Source organism: Triticum urartu, chromosome 4A (assembly GCF_056163025.1).
Source record: "Triticum urartu cultivar PI428250 chromosome 4A, HENAU_Tu73, whole genome shotgun sequence".
NCBI classification, from domain to species: domain Eukaryota; kingdom Viridiplantae; phylum Streptophyta; class Magnoliopsida; order Poales; family Poaceae; genus Triticum; species Triticum urartu.
Window position 1 is genome coordinate 128,850,128 of NC_141876.1, and position 14,444 is coordinate 128,864,571.

Consider the following 14,444-nt stretch of genomic DNA (forward strand, 5'->3'; position numbering starts at 1 on the left):
AACATTCTGAAGTACATAGGCCACTTGCCTTGACTTCAGTAGTTTTCAAAAGGGTCGGCAGGAGAAAAACCAGATCCTATTTTGAAGCTCCAAATGTAACCTCCTTGAGGATCAGAACATGTTGTGAGCAGCACTATGGAGGTTTCACTGGCCCGTTTCATGGACCCAAGAATATCCAATTTGTATTGCACCTCTTCAATCGAACTGGGGGTAGCGGCAAACACAATCGCCGCCTCCTGCAGCACCAATGCGCTCTCAAAGAAGAATTTGAGGAAGGCGAGCTCACCGCGGCTGTAGGATCGAAAGTATTTCTAGAGGGGGGTGATTAGACTACTTGACCAAATAAAAACTTAACCTTTTCCCAATTTTAGATCTTGGCAGATTTTAGCTATTGTAGGACAAGTCAAGCAATCATCACACAATTCAAGCAAGCATGCAAAGAGTATATTGGCAGCGGAAAGTAAAGCATGCAACTTGCAAGAATGTAAAGGGAAGGGTTTGGAGAATTCAAACGCAATTGGAGACACGGATGTTTTTCCCGTGGTTCGGATAGGTGGTGCTATCCTACATCCACGTTGATGGAGACTTCAACCCACGAAGGGTAACGGTTGCGCGAGTCCACGGAGGGCTCCACACACGAAGGGTAATGGTTGCGCGAGTCCACGGAGGGCTCCACCCACGAAGGGTCCACGAAGAAGCAACCACCCACGAAGGGTCCACGAAGAAGCAACCTTGTCTATCCCACCATGGCCATCGCCCACGAAGGACTTGCCTCACTAGCGGTAGATATTCACGAAGTAGGCGATATCCTTGCCCTTAAAAACTCCTTGGTTCAACTCCACAATCTTGTCGGAGGCTCCCAAGTGACACCTAGCCAATCTAGGAGACACCACTCTCCAAGCAGTAACAAATGGTGTGTTGGTGATGAACTCCTTGCTCTTGTGCTTCAAATGATAGTCTCCCCAACACTCAACTCTCTCTCATAGGATTTGGATTTTGTGGAAAGAAGATTTGAGTGGAAAGCAACTTGGGGAAGGCTAGAGATCAAGATTCATATGGTAGGAATGGAATATCTTGGTCTCAACACATGAGTAGGTGGTTCTCTCTCAGAACATATGAGTTGGAATTGTGTATGTGTTCTGATGGCTCTCTCCACGAATGAAGAGGAGGTGGAGGGGTATATATAGCCTCCACACAAAATCCAACCATTACACACAATTTTCCAATCTCGGTGGGACCGAATCAACAAACTCGGTCGAACCGAAAAGGTAAACCTAGTGACCGTTAGAGATTTTTGGTGGGACTGACATGCAACTCGGTAGGACCGATATGGTTAGGGTTTGGGCATAACGTAATCTCGGTGAGACCGATTACACAAACTCGGTGAGACCGAGTTTGGTAATAAGCTAACCAGAGACTTGGTCAGGCAAACTCGGTGGGACCGATTTGCTCTTTCGGTGAGACCGAAAAGTTACAAAAAGGAAACAAAGAGTTTATACTGCAATCTCGGTGGGACCGATTCGCTCTTTCGGTGAGACCGAAAAGTTACGAAAGGGAAACAGAGAGTTTGCAATCCCATCTCGGTGAGACCGAGATCCCTATCGGTAGAACCGAATTGCTAGGGTTTGGCAGTGGCTTATGACAAGTGAAACTCGGTGGCGCCGGATAGAAAGAATCGGTAGGACCGAGTTTGGCTTAGGGTTTAGGTCATATGTGGATATGGGAAAGTAGTTGAGGGTTTTGGAGCATATCACTAAGCACATGAAGCAAGCGGCTCATTAAGCAACACCTCATCCCTCCTTGATAGTATTGGCTTTTCCTAAAGACTCAATGTGATCTTGGATCACTAAAATATAAAATGAAGAGTCTTGAGCTTTTGAGCTTGAGCCAATCCTTTGTCCTTAGCATTTTGAGGGTTCCACTTTCACATCCATGCCATGCCAATCATTGAGCTTTCCTGAAATAGTCATCTTCGAATAGCATTAGCTCAATGAGCTATATGTTGTTATGAATTACCAAAACCACCTAGGGATAGTTGCACTTTCAATCTCCCCCTTTTTGGTAATTGATGACAACATATAGATCAAAGCTTCGACAAATGATAATAAGCATGAAATATATCGTCGCTTTGAGAAGTATGTGACAAGTAAGAGCTCCCCCTAAATTTGTGCATATTTAAAATTTGCTTTGGACTGCAAATGCACAAAGAGTTAGAGTCATGGGTTACTCTTCCATGTCACATACATCTTGATGGAGCGCTTAAAATGATAAGAATGAAACATGCACTCATCACCAAGAATAGTGAATGATCACATAAGATAGATAAGATGATAATATTAAGCAAACATTAAGTGTAGCTTATGATCAAATGCATGATCATCAATGTCTCACGAGCAATGGCATAGCATCTCACACAAAAGCAAACAAAGTTCGAAAAACACCAAATAAAACAAGAGAGAATAAAAGCAACACTCTCTCTCGAAGCCTATGATCTATACATTTTCTCCCCCTTTGGCAACAAGTTACCAAAAAGTTCCTAGAAAATGCATAGTGCTAAGTCGAAACTCAGGCTTGATCTTCAGGTGGTGGTGGAGTCCGGAGCACTCCAAGGACGAAGCCTTCTGTAGACGTGGTCGGAGTCGAGGCTGAAGTGGACGCTGGAGCTGGTGGAACTGAGGCTGTGCTGGTGCAGACGTGGTGGCTCTGGGGTCAGCAACTAGCACTGCAGACGACCTCTGACCTCGTGGCACTCCGGCAAAGGCATCAGTTGTAGTCTTGCCTCTCCTCTCCTGCATGTCATCCTGGAGCTGCTCCACTGCAGTCTGAATCTTTGTCACTTTGACATCCAAGTCATAGAACTTTTGTTCCATGATCCTCTCTAAGCTTGCCTGGTTCTGAGTTAGGGTGGCTAGTCCTTGCTCAATCCGCAGGGTGGATGCAATAAAGTAACCAAGTTGCTCTTGTTTGGTTTTCAGGAAATATCCAGATGCCTCCTCTTGAGTAGGCATCTTGGCAGCTTTCTCCTTCCTCGCCTTCTCCTTCTTGGCTTGTGCTTGGGCAGATGATGGCTCATTCTCAGTCATGACCACTTGATTATCTTCAAAGTCCGGACGGATGGGCAGGTGTTCCTTGTCCAATAAGCATATGCCCGTGCCCATCTTAGAGTTGATGAGCTCCTGAATCTGTGGGGCATATCCACAGCTCCTCTTCTGGTCTGCTGCTGTCCTCTTGATTGTTTCAATCACAAGGCTCATGACTTTGAATTTCTGTGGCACGTCAAAGATATGAAGCAAGTTGATCGCGTGGCCCCTGATCATCTTGTGATCTCCAGACTTGGGCAATAGGGTGTGCCTAAGAATCCAGTTGATGGTTGGCAGCCCTGACAGAAGATAGTGTACTGAGCCAAACTTGAACGTATCAAGTGCTTCATTTGGAATCTCCTTGTACATGTTTGACATTGAGTTGTGGTCCATCTTCTTCTTGGCATAAATGTCCAAGTCATCGTCATGCTCTTCTGGGGCATTAATCAGCTGAGCCCATTCAGCAACTGTAGACTGGTACCTCGTACCCTCTGACATCCATACAATCCTGCCATCTGGATAGAAATGGGCTGTGGAGTAGAACTGCATGATGAGTTCCTCGTTCCACTTTGTGAGCTTCTGCCCAACAAAGTCCTCTACTCCACATGCCTTGAAGCTGTCCTGCAGTCCAGGGTAGTACTCTTTGTTGTCCTTGATGTATTGCCAATTAACCCATCTCATATCACAGATAATTGGCTTCTTTTCTAGCAACACTATCTCATAAAAGTCTTGCTGCTCCTTGGTGTGAAACCTGTAGTCAACTGCAGTCCTTCTCCTTGAAGCATACGGGTCTGCTTCTCTCCACTTCCGGAGCCCTGAATCTCTCCTGAGTTTCATATCCTCAGCCACAGGATGAGCATCGTTGTGGTCTGGGATCTTGGGCTTGAGCTTTCTAAGAACATTCTCTTCTTCTTCTTCCGCAGCTTCAGGCACTGGGGCCTTGTTCTTCTCAGTAGCTGGGATGCTTCTTGTGTTCCTCTTTGGCTTTGGCTTTGGAGCTGGCTTGGCCTTGGAAGCAGCTGCCCCTGTTCTTATGACATCACCCATCAGCTTGGGTGCCTTAGGTGCTGGTGCAGCTATCTCTTCTTCTTCCTCCTCATCTTCCATGATGGAAGCCTTGCCAAGCACTCTGGCTACAGTTTTCTTCACCCTTTCTTTCCTCTTCTTGCCTTCAGCAACAACTGGCTCAATGGGAGTGGGCTTCTCAGTTGAAGCTCTTGCCTTTGACATAGGCTGCCTGCCTGCTGGCCTTTTGATCTTCATCCCTGGTTTTATGCCCTGTGCTGGCTCAACTCTCTTGGAAGTTGCTTCCTCTTCTGCCACATAATCCTCATCTTCTGAGTCTGAGGTTCTCTTCTTTCTCTGTCTTGTGGCAGCTTTAGGCAGATTGCTAGGGGTGCTCCTGCTGCCATCATCTGAGGAACTTGAGGGACTAGTGCCCTCACTCATCTGCACTTGCTGCTCTGACAAGTTCTGGCTATCACTTTGGTCTGACATGATGCAAACTCTGACTGCTGACCCTGTGAATAGGTTATAGATGAGATAGAGTGGATAAGCATCACAAAATGCAGAGATTTTTGCAAAAGAATAATTCAAAAACTTAGTTTTAGTTTCCCACTGAAAGCATCTCGGATCTACCGATTTCTAAACTCGGTGATACCGAAGCAGTTTTGGCACCTAAACTAGTGAACTCGGTCAGACTGAGTCACAGTTCGGTGGCACCGAGACTGTTATGGTTTCACAGAGTTCCAAAATCAGTCACACCGATAAGTAATTCTCGGTCAGACCGAGTCTCACTTGTGCAATGGCATAAGCCAAATCGGTTGGACCGAGTTTTTCAACTTGGTGGGTCCGAGATGGTTTCGGTGAAAACCTAACCCTAAAATTTTCGAATTAAACCTAATCTACGAGTTCATTGACTGGATAGAAGTTTAACAAACGTGGCAAGAATCATGATGATCACAATGTGCTAAGAATTGGATTGGGGAATAGCACAAAGATCGAGTCCATACCCTAGTCCGGCAGAGACTCGCTACGGCGGCAACGGCGGGGTTGAATTTCCGTTGACGGCGACGGAGACCAGTGACTGGAGGCGGCTGGCGGCGAGGAGACGATCCGGAGACCAAGTTGGCAGAGCAGGCTATCGCGCGGGCGAAGGGGTTCGGAGAAATTTCCAAATTTTTGCCCGTGACTATATATAGCCCGACCCTATCGGTGTGACCGAGTGGAACAACTCGGTGGCACCGAGATGCAAAACTGTATACAGTTGTTGCAACTCAGTGTGACCGAATGGTTCAAATCGGTTGCACCGAGATCGAAAACCTAGATCAACTTAATGATCTCGGTAGGACCGAAAGTAGGGTATCGGTCAAACCGAGAATCATAAAGAGGTTTTGGAAGTTTAAGTCTATGATGAATCGGGGACTCCGAGCGCTCCTCACACAGAGTGGTTTGAATCTGACTTGATCAAATTTTGTGATGTAGCATGAATAGAGTTTGAGACGAGAAAAGCATAGATAGCTAGAGGAGGTTCTTAGGCATTCTTGTCCATCCACTTGGCAAAAGGAAATAAAACCAAACAATCAAAACAACAAGTGGATGTCCTCGAATGAGTAAAATATGCAACCAGCATGCTCACACAATAAGATGGCAAATGAAATATGTGACAAGGCATGCACAACCAATTCTAGCATCTATCAAGCAATTTGCGATGACAAGGTCATCTATATATGAGTATATTGACTTAGGAGTCAATATACTCATTGTTGTTTAAGCTCATTGATCATAGGTCATACTCATTGTTTAAGCTCCAGTGGGGTTACCACTTTTACATAAAGCATTGTTGTGTTCACATCTTTAGAGTTGCTTTAGCTCAAGTCTTAGAGTAAAGCTCCCCCTAGATGTGATATCCCCCCTTAGAGGGATGAACTAACCTCGGGTTTTGTCGATGATGACTTCATGTAGATGTTGAAGATGTGGATGCTCAATGTTGATGTAGATCACTTGGAGCTATCCATTTGAGTGAATTGCACTTTCAATACCTACATGGGTTAGTCCCACAAGGAACAAACAAGGATATCCATAGACATAGAGTGATGCACACACAAGATGATGTCCATGAAAACTTTTAGGTTACCTTGTCCCTTGTCTTACTAACAAGAGGGTTTGTGACTCCTTGAACTAGTGCAAGATGTGGAAGTTGATTGCACTTGTTCTTGCCAAAATGATAAGAGTGAAGTATGTTGGCGGAGTCACCCTCAAGAACTCTCTAGTTCTTCTTCTTTTGGATCCACACCATCTTGATGGGAATCCTTGGAGTTGTAGTCGTACTTGATGAAGTGGAACTTGAAGTAGTCTTGGGAATCCACTTGACTAAGGTCTTAGGAGCTTCTTCAAATGCATCAATTTCCTCTTGAAGCTTGTCCTTGCCTTTTTGCTTGTAGTCTTGTGATGGAAGATCATCTTGAGCTTGTGTCCCCTTTGTAAGTGCATCTAGTGCCTCCCCTAGTTGGTTTTGGAGTATTGACGACAAACCTAGTTGAGGGACTAATGTGTTTGTGAGAATTGCAGGAAAACACAGGTAGAAGTCCCTCATTGATTCGGTTTCACTACCAGAGATGACCCCTAAAAATGTACGAAGACAATGGTGGTTTATGAAGATATTCATATTGAAGACAATGACATGAGAAGACTCCCTATGAAGCTTATGGAACTCGAAGACTTAGATCCTTCGTAGTTTTATTTCTTTCATGTTGTGTCATAGGAACCACCGTACTGTTAAGTGGGGTCCAAGAGAACCAGTCGGAATGACTGAAGTGATGCCTAATTTAAATCCTATGTCTTCGAGCGAAGACTATGAGAGAAAATCTTGTCCAGAGTCAGACAAGTCAGCTTTACTTGTACCCCAAGTAAAGTTGCCGTGTGAGTTCAAAATTCGACCGTTGGTACACGTGTCAGTTCCTTAGTGACCCAGGGTCATTTCGGACAAATCAGGTCGGGTTGCTAGGTGGCTATAAATAGCCCACCCCCACAACCAGAAACGGTTGGCTGCTCAGATTTCAGTGCACGGCTTTTGTCGTTTGAGAGCAACCCACCTCGAAGCCTTTGAGAGAAAATTCCTAGCGAGGAGAAAATCCCTAACCACCCAGAGCCAGAGTAAATTGGGCATCACTTAAGTCTTCGTGTCTCAGTGATCTGAAGACTTATTACACTTGAGGACTGTGCATCCTCCAGACGGTTAGGCGTCGCGTTCAGAGCATCCAAGAGAAATTGTGGATTGCCAGTGAACAAAGTCTGTGAAGGTTTGGAAGTCGCCTGAAGACTTACCACGAGTGATTGGACGAGGTCTGTGTGACCTTAGTTCAAGGAGAATACGGTGAGGACTGGGTGTCTTGGACTAAGTGTCCTTGACTGGGTGTCCGGGACTGTGTGTCCTTTGGTTTAAATACCTAGCCGCTCCAACCAGACGTACAGTTGTCACAGCAACTGGAACTGGTCCAACAAATCATTGTCTTCAACGTGTCACTGGTTTCATCTTCACTTCCTTTGACTTACTGTTATTCATTGTGATGCCATTGCATGCTTGCTTTATCTTTTATCTTCACAACATGAATGTATGATCTGTTTGGCTTCATAACTTCTTCCTACCTGATCCTTATTACACTGAAGCTGTTTGTCATTGTGCTTTCACTCAATTGAATACATGACCACGGCTGCCCTAGTGTAATCTAACTTCTGCTGCTTAGTAATAGGCATAATCTTCACTGTTTGTCTTCATAACTCTCACATGTTGAAGACTTTTATAAAAATCGCCTATTCACCCCCCCTCTAGTCGATATAACGCACTTTCAATTGGTATCAGAGCTAGGTGCTCCCTTGTTCTGTGTGATTCGGTTTAACCACCTGGAGTTTTAGCTATGTCGACTGCAGGGATAATCAAAGTCTCCGCTGCTTGCCCCGTCTTCGATGGAACTGAATATCCCTACTGGAAGAATAAGATGCGCATGCATCTTGAAGCCATTGATGTCGACCTATGGTATGTCGTCGAGAACGGCGTTCCCAAGGCTGGAGAAGGTGTCACTGCTGCTGATGTCAAGAAATTCGTTCAACTGGACTCTACTGCTAAGAATATCATTTGTGGTCATCTGACCAAAGGACAGTATGGCCGTGTGAGTGCCTTGAAGACATCCAAACTGGTCTAGGATTGGCTCTCCAAAGTTAATGAAGGCATCTCAACCTAGAGAGATCAAAGAATCAGTGTCCTTCGCAATCTCTTCAACCGCTTCAAGCGAAATGACAATGAGAATGTCCAGCACACATTTGACAGACTTACTGACATCACAAACGAGCTTCAAGCCCTCGGCGCCACTGAGATCACCAAACATGAAATTGTCAAGACGCTGCTGAGATCACTTGATAGTTCGTTTGACATCCTGGCCCTGATGATTCAAGAACGTCCTGATTTCAAGACTCTCGATCCGTCTGACATACTTGAGAGGCTCAACACACATGAGTTTCAGCTTTCTGAGAAAAGAGATATCTACGGTCCAAACTATGGGCGAACTCGAGCCTTGAAGGCAAAAGCTGTCTCCTCATCTGAAGAAGAATCTGACTGCAGTTATGATGATCCTGAAGACATTGGAAGAGAACTTGCAATGTTAGTGAAGAAGTTCCAAAAATTCACCAAGAAGAAAGGCTTCAGAAAATCTTCACTATCAAGCTAAAGGAATGATGAAGCTTCTGCTCATGACTACAAGAAGAAAACATGTCACAAGTGCAAGAAACCTGGCCACTACATCTCTGAGTGTCCGCAGTGGGACATTGAGAACAAGAAGAAAAAGAAGAGCAAGGAGTATGATTCTGATGACAAGAAGAAGAAGAAACACTCAAAGTCTTCTTCCAAGTCTTCATCAAAGTCTTCATCACACAAGAAGAGCTCATCTGGCAAGGCACGTGCGTTTGTTGGAAAGGAGATGGATTCAGAGAAGGAGTCCGCATCTTAGGAGGCAGAGGTGGAGTCTGAGGAGGAGTCTGATTCTGGCATTGCGAGTCTGGCTACAGCATACGTCGCCAAGTCCATCTTCAACACTGAAGACAATGACTGCATCACCGACACTGACGCAAATGACAAGAACGACTCCACTCCTACCTACTGCTTCATGGCACGCGGTGCCAAGGTAAACACACGCACTACTCGCTATGAAACATCTAGTGACGATGACTCTGAATGTGATTCAAAACCTAGCTATAGAACACTTGCTAAAATTGCAACTGAACAACAGAAAGCTATGAACATATTCAAAAACTGTTAGACAGAAGCGATGATCGGTTGGGTGCCGAAATGACTCGTTCTGAATCCTTAATTGAAGACATAAAAAATCTTCATGTTAAGTATCAGGAACTTTAAGATCGTCTTGAGACTCTCTCAACTACTCATGAAAAGCTCTCCTATGATTATCTTCAAAAGAAGCAAGATTTTGAGAAGTTGAGAGCGGATCATGAAGATCTTCAAAAGGAAAATGAGTCACTTCGCTCCGAACAGGTCAGTCCCGCTCAGGAAGGATTTGAACCACCATGTCTTAAATGCATTGAGCGTGATAATGCTAATTCTGTTGCTGAATGTTCCACTGCTACTACTGTTGCAATATCTTCAACTGTTAACGTGGTAACTAACCCCTCTCCTGAGGATACCACTGCTATTGCTGATGAGAATGCTAGGTTGAAGACATTGCTTGAAACAGGAATGTACAAAAGTCTGAAAGGGCATCAGACACTATGTGATGTCCTTAAGAAGCAGATTCTGAACCGAAACCCTAGGAAAGAGGGTGTTGGGTTCGTGAGGAAAATTAATGCAGATGGCTCTTACTGGAAACCTAAGCAGTACCCCAAAACCACATGGGTTGCTGCAAAGGAATCCTCAGCAGATCTATCCAATCTGTCTGGCTTCACTTGTGCTAACCCCATTATCATTGATGAATCCTTTGATGCAAACTATAAACTGTTTAAGAATCAGAATGGTGAAGTGTTTGCCAGGTACATTGGTACTAACTGCAGGAATGGACCTCCTATGAAGATGATCTGGGTTCCGAAAAAGTGTCTGGAAAATCTTCCTGTGAATGTCTTCATGACACCTCACTTGAAGAAGACAAACCTCAGACCAAAGGCTTCATACGGTCCAATGGATTCATACAAACAGAGGACACACCTGAGTCACACTAACGCAAATGTTTTGCAGGGAAACCATACTCAGGCATATGGATATGAGAGCGGTTCATCGAACCGTCATGTTCATATGACCAAAAATTATTTTGCTTATTCCTATGAGTATTATTGTCCCCCTGCTAGACTGTTTGCTAGGGCTCCAAAGCCAAAGTTCTCAGATGCTGCACTTAGACTTATTGCTTCTAAGCCACCCTTGAAGATGTGGGTGGTTAAGAAAGCTTAACTCTCTTTTGCAGGGAAAGGTCTCCAGCAGAAAAACAAAATCTTCTGATGCTATTGCTGGGGACCTTAAAAATCTTGCAGGGCGCAAGATAAAATGCCCGAATGGCATCATTATGTACTTTGCTCCTGAATCGCATGCTACTCTCCCTATTAGTCCTAATCTGGATCTAAGTTTTCATAACCCACTGGTTCGTCAAATGTTTATGCTTCACAACTCTCTTCGTGAAGCCTATCCCCCTAACTGCACTGTAGGGTACGACACCAGCGACTTCAAAGTCTTCAGAATGGATTATTGACAGTGGGTGTACAAACCACATGACTGGCAGAAGAAGCCTTCTTATGGACTCAACTTTACGTCCATCCGACAAGAGTCACATCACGTTTGCTGACACTGGTAAAAGTAAGGTATTGGGTCTAGGTAGAGTTGCAATCTCAAAGGATCAACACATGGATAAAGTCATGCTTGTTGAATCCCTTGGCTTCAACTTAATGTCTGTCTCAATGCTTTGCGATTTGAATATGATTGTAATGTTTGGAAAATATCGTTGCCTGGTGCTAATGGAATCTGACAAATCTCTAGTGTTTGAAGGGTATCGAAAAGGTGATTTGTACGTGGTAGATTTCTCAGCAGGACCACAACTCGCAGTATGTCTTCTTGCAAAAGCTTCAGAATGCTGGCTTTGGCATCGAAGGCTTGGGCATGCTGGCATGAGGAACCTCCACACCCTTGCGAAGAAAAAGCACGTCATAGGCATCGAGGGCGTCAAGTTCAAGAAAGATCATTTATGCGGTGCCTGTGAAGCAGGGAAAATGACAAGGGAAAAACATCCTTCGAAGACAATCATGACTACTACACAACCCTTCGAACTGCTTCACATGGATCTTTTCGGTCCCACTCACTACTCAACTTTTACTACTTCTGCTTGCCTCTATGGTTTCGTCATTGTTGATGATTACTCTAGATATACTTGGGTACACATAATCCTTTACAAGACTGAAGTGCAGGATGTCTTCAGACGCTTCGCCAATCGAGCCATGAACAATTTTGGCGCCAAGATAAAGCACATCAGAAGTGACAATGGCACTGAATTCAAGAACATTGGCCTTGATACATATCTGGATACCTTGGGCATCACACATGAATTCTCAGCTCCATACACGCCACAGCAGAATGGCGTCGTCGAACACAAGAACAGAACACTCATTGAGATGGCCAGAACAATGCTAGATGAATACAAGACTCCAAGAAAATTCTGGATTGAAGCCATTGATACTGCATGCCATACAATCAATCGTGTTTATCTTCACAAGCTTCTGAACAAGACATCTTATGAACTCCTAACTGGCAAGAAGCCAAATGTCAGTTACTTCAGAGTATTTGGCGCAAAATGCTGGATCAAGGACCCACACCACACCTCAAAGTTTGCACCAAAAGCACATGAGGGATTCATGCTTGGATATGGAAAGGATTCGCACTCCTACAGAGTCTTCAATCTCTTCCACTACAAAGTGGTTGAAACTGTGGATGTGCGGTTCGATGAAACCAATGGATCACAAAGGGAGCAATTGCCAAATGTGCTAGATGAAGTTCCAGCCAGTGAATCAATCAAGCTTATGGGAACTGGAGAGATTGTACCTTCTGAAGCTCATCCTGAAGAAGAACTTATCATCTCAGCACCTGATCCACATGAAGACAATGCTCAGCCTGAAGATATACCTCCAAATGACAACACAGATCAGCAAGAGCAAAGTCTTCGCCCTTTACATCCTCGTGTTGCAAATGAAGTACAGATTGACAGAATACTTGACAGCATCAATGCACCTGGTCCACTCACTCGTTCAAGGGCAACTCAGCTAGCAAACTTCTGTGGGCATTTCGCATTCGTCTCAATATCGGAACCCAAGAAAGTTAAAGAAGCCTTCATGGAACCTGAATGGATTCATGCTATGCAAGAAGAGCTTCAATAGTTTGAGCTGAATAATGTATGGGAACTGGTTAAGCGTCCTGATCCACGGAAGCACAACATAATAGGCACCAAATGGATATACCGCAACAAGCAAGCTGAGTATGGTCAAGTTGTCAGAAACAAAGCTCGTCTCGTTGCTCAAGGATATACTCAAGTGGAGGGCATTGACTTCGATGAAACATTTGCTCCTGTGGCTAGGCTTGAAGCCATACGCATACTGCTGGCCTATGCAAATCATCATAACATACTTCTATATCAAATGGATGTGAAAAGTGCCTTTCTCAATGGCAAGATTGAAGAAGAAGTGTATGTTGCACAACCACCTGGCTTTGAAAATCCAAAACATCTTGATATGGTATACAAGCTCAACAAGGCACTGTATGGCCTCAAACAAGCCCCTAGGGCCTGGTATGATACACTCAAGTACTTTCTGAAGAGCAAAGGCTTCATACCTGGTTCCCTGGATCCCACTCTTTTCACGAAGACATATGATGGTGAACTGTTTGTGTGCCAAATATATGTGGATGACATTATCTTCGGCTGCACCAATCAGAAGTATAGTGAAGAGTTTGGATATATGATGCAAGAGCAATATCAGATGTCCATGATGGGGGAGCTGAAGTTCTTCCTCGGTCTTCAGATACGGCAACAACGCAACGGCATCTTCATATCTCAAGAGAAATATCTTAAAGAGTGTCTGAAGAAGTTCGGTATGCAAGATTGCAAAGGCTTCACAACACCAATGCCAGCCAAACATCATCTAGGTCCTGACGACAATGGTAAAGAGTTCGATCAAAAGGTATACCGCTCCATGATTGGGTCTTTGCTTTATTTATGTGCATCTAGGCCAGATATCATGCTTAGTGTTTGCATGTGTGCTCGATTTCAAGCGGCACCAAAGGAGTCGCATCACTTGGCTGTGAAGCGAATTCTTAGATATTTGGCTCACACCCCAACTCTAGGATTATGGTATCCAAAGGGCTCAGAGTTTGATTTGGTTGGATTTTCGGATGCTGATTATGCTGGTGACAAAGTTGATCGCAAGTCTACATCAGGCACATGTCACTTTCTGGGACGATCACTTGTATGTTGGTCTTCAAAGAAGCAGAACTGTGTATCTCTCTCCACTGCTGAATCTGAATACATTGCTGCTAGATCTTGCTGCGCTCAGCTTCTGTGGATGAAGCTAACACTCAAGGATTATGGCATTCATCTGAAGCAAGTGCCACTTTACCGCGACAACGAAAGCGCCATCAAGATTGCCAACAACCCAGTTGAGCACTGGAAGACAAAGCACATTGAAATTCGCCATCACTTTCTCCGAGATCATGTTGTGAAGGAAGACATTGATATCATACACGTCTGCACTGAAGAGCAATTGGCAGATATCTTCACCAAGCCCTTGGATGAGAAGAGGTTTTGCAAGTTACGGTGTGAGCTAAATATCTTGGAATCCTCAAATGTCCTGTGATCAGGCACACATCCTAACACTTATGCATATTGATGACTTAGATGTGCAACACACGAAGTAACGTATATCTTCAATCAATGAAGACATACATTCTAAGTGTGAATACATTAATGTGGAATTTGACTTCAGAGCGCCACGATAATTGTGCGCCGTGTCTGGGTCTAATACTTCCTATACGGTGGGTAACGCCACCACCAAACGTTCCGTTCTGAAGTGTTTCACTCATGGCATTACCTCGCAATGTCTTCACATTTGGTTTGGCTTCAATCTCAATATGTCTTGATGATTATCTTCACTATATTGATTAAATAGATATATATATATGTACTGATGTTCTGTCCTCTACAGCATTCACTTATAGCTATGTCTTCTTGGTTGAATCTTTTGAACTAAGTGAATGTGATCGGACCCTAACCTCTCTATGCTTTCTATCTCAAACTCTATCTCTTCAAGTCATATGCATTCTGTTGAAACTGTCGAATG

The 14,444-nt window shown here is 44.3% G+C and overlaps 1 pseudogene; it reads right to left on the minus strand.

Moving 5' to 3' along the window:
- Positions 1–35: 35 nt before the first annotated feature.
- The window catches only part of LOC125554657 (F-box/FBD/LRR-repeat protein At5g22660-like), a 31,783-nt pseudogene continuing 17,374 nt past the window's right edge, over positions 36–14,444 (minus strand).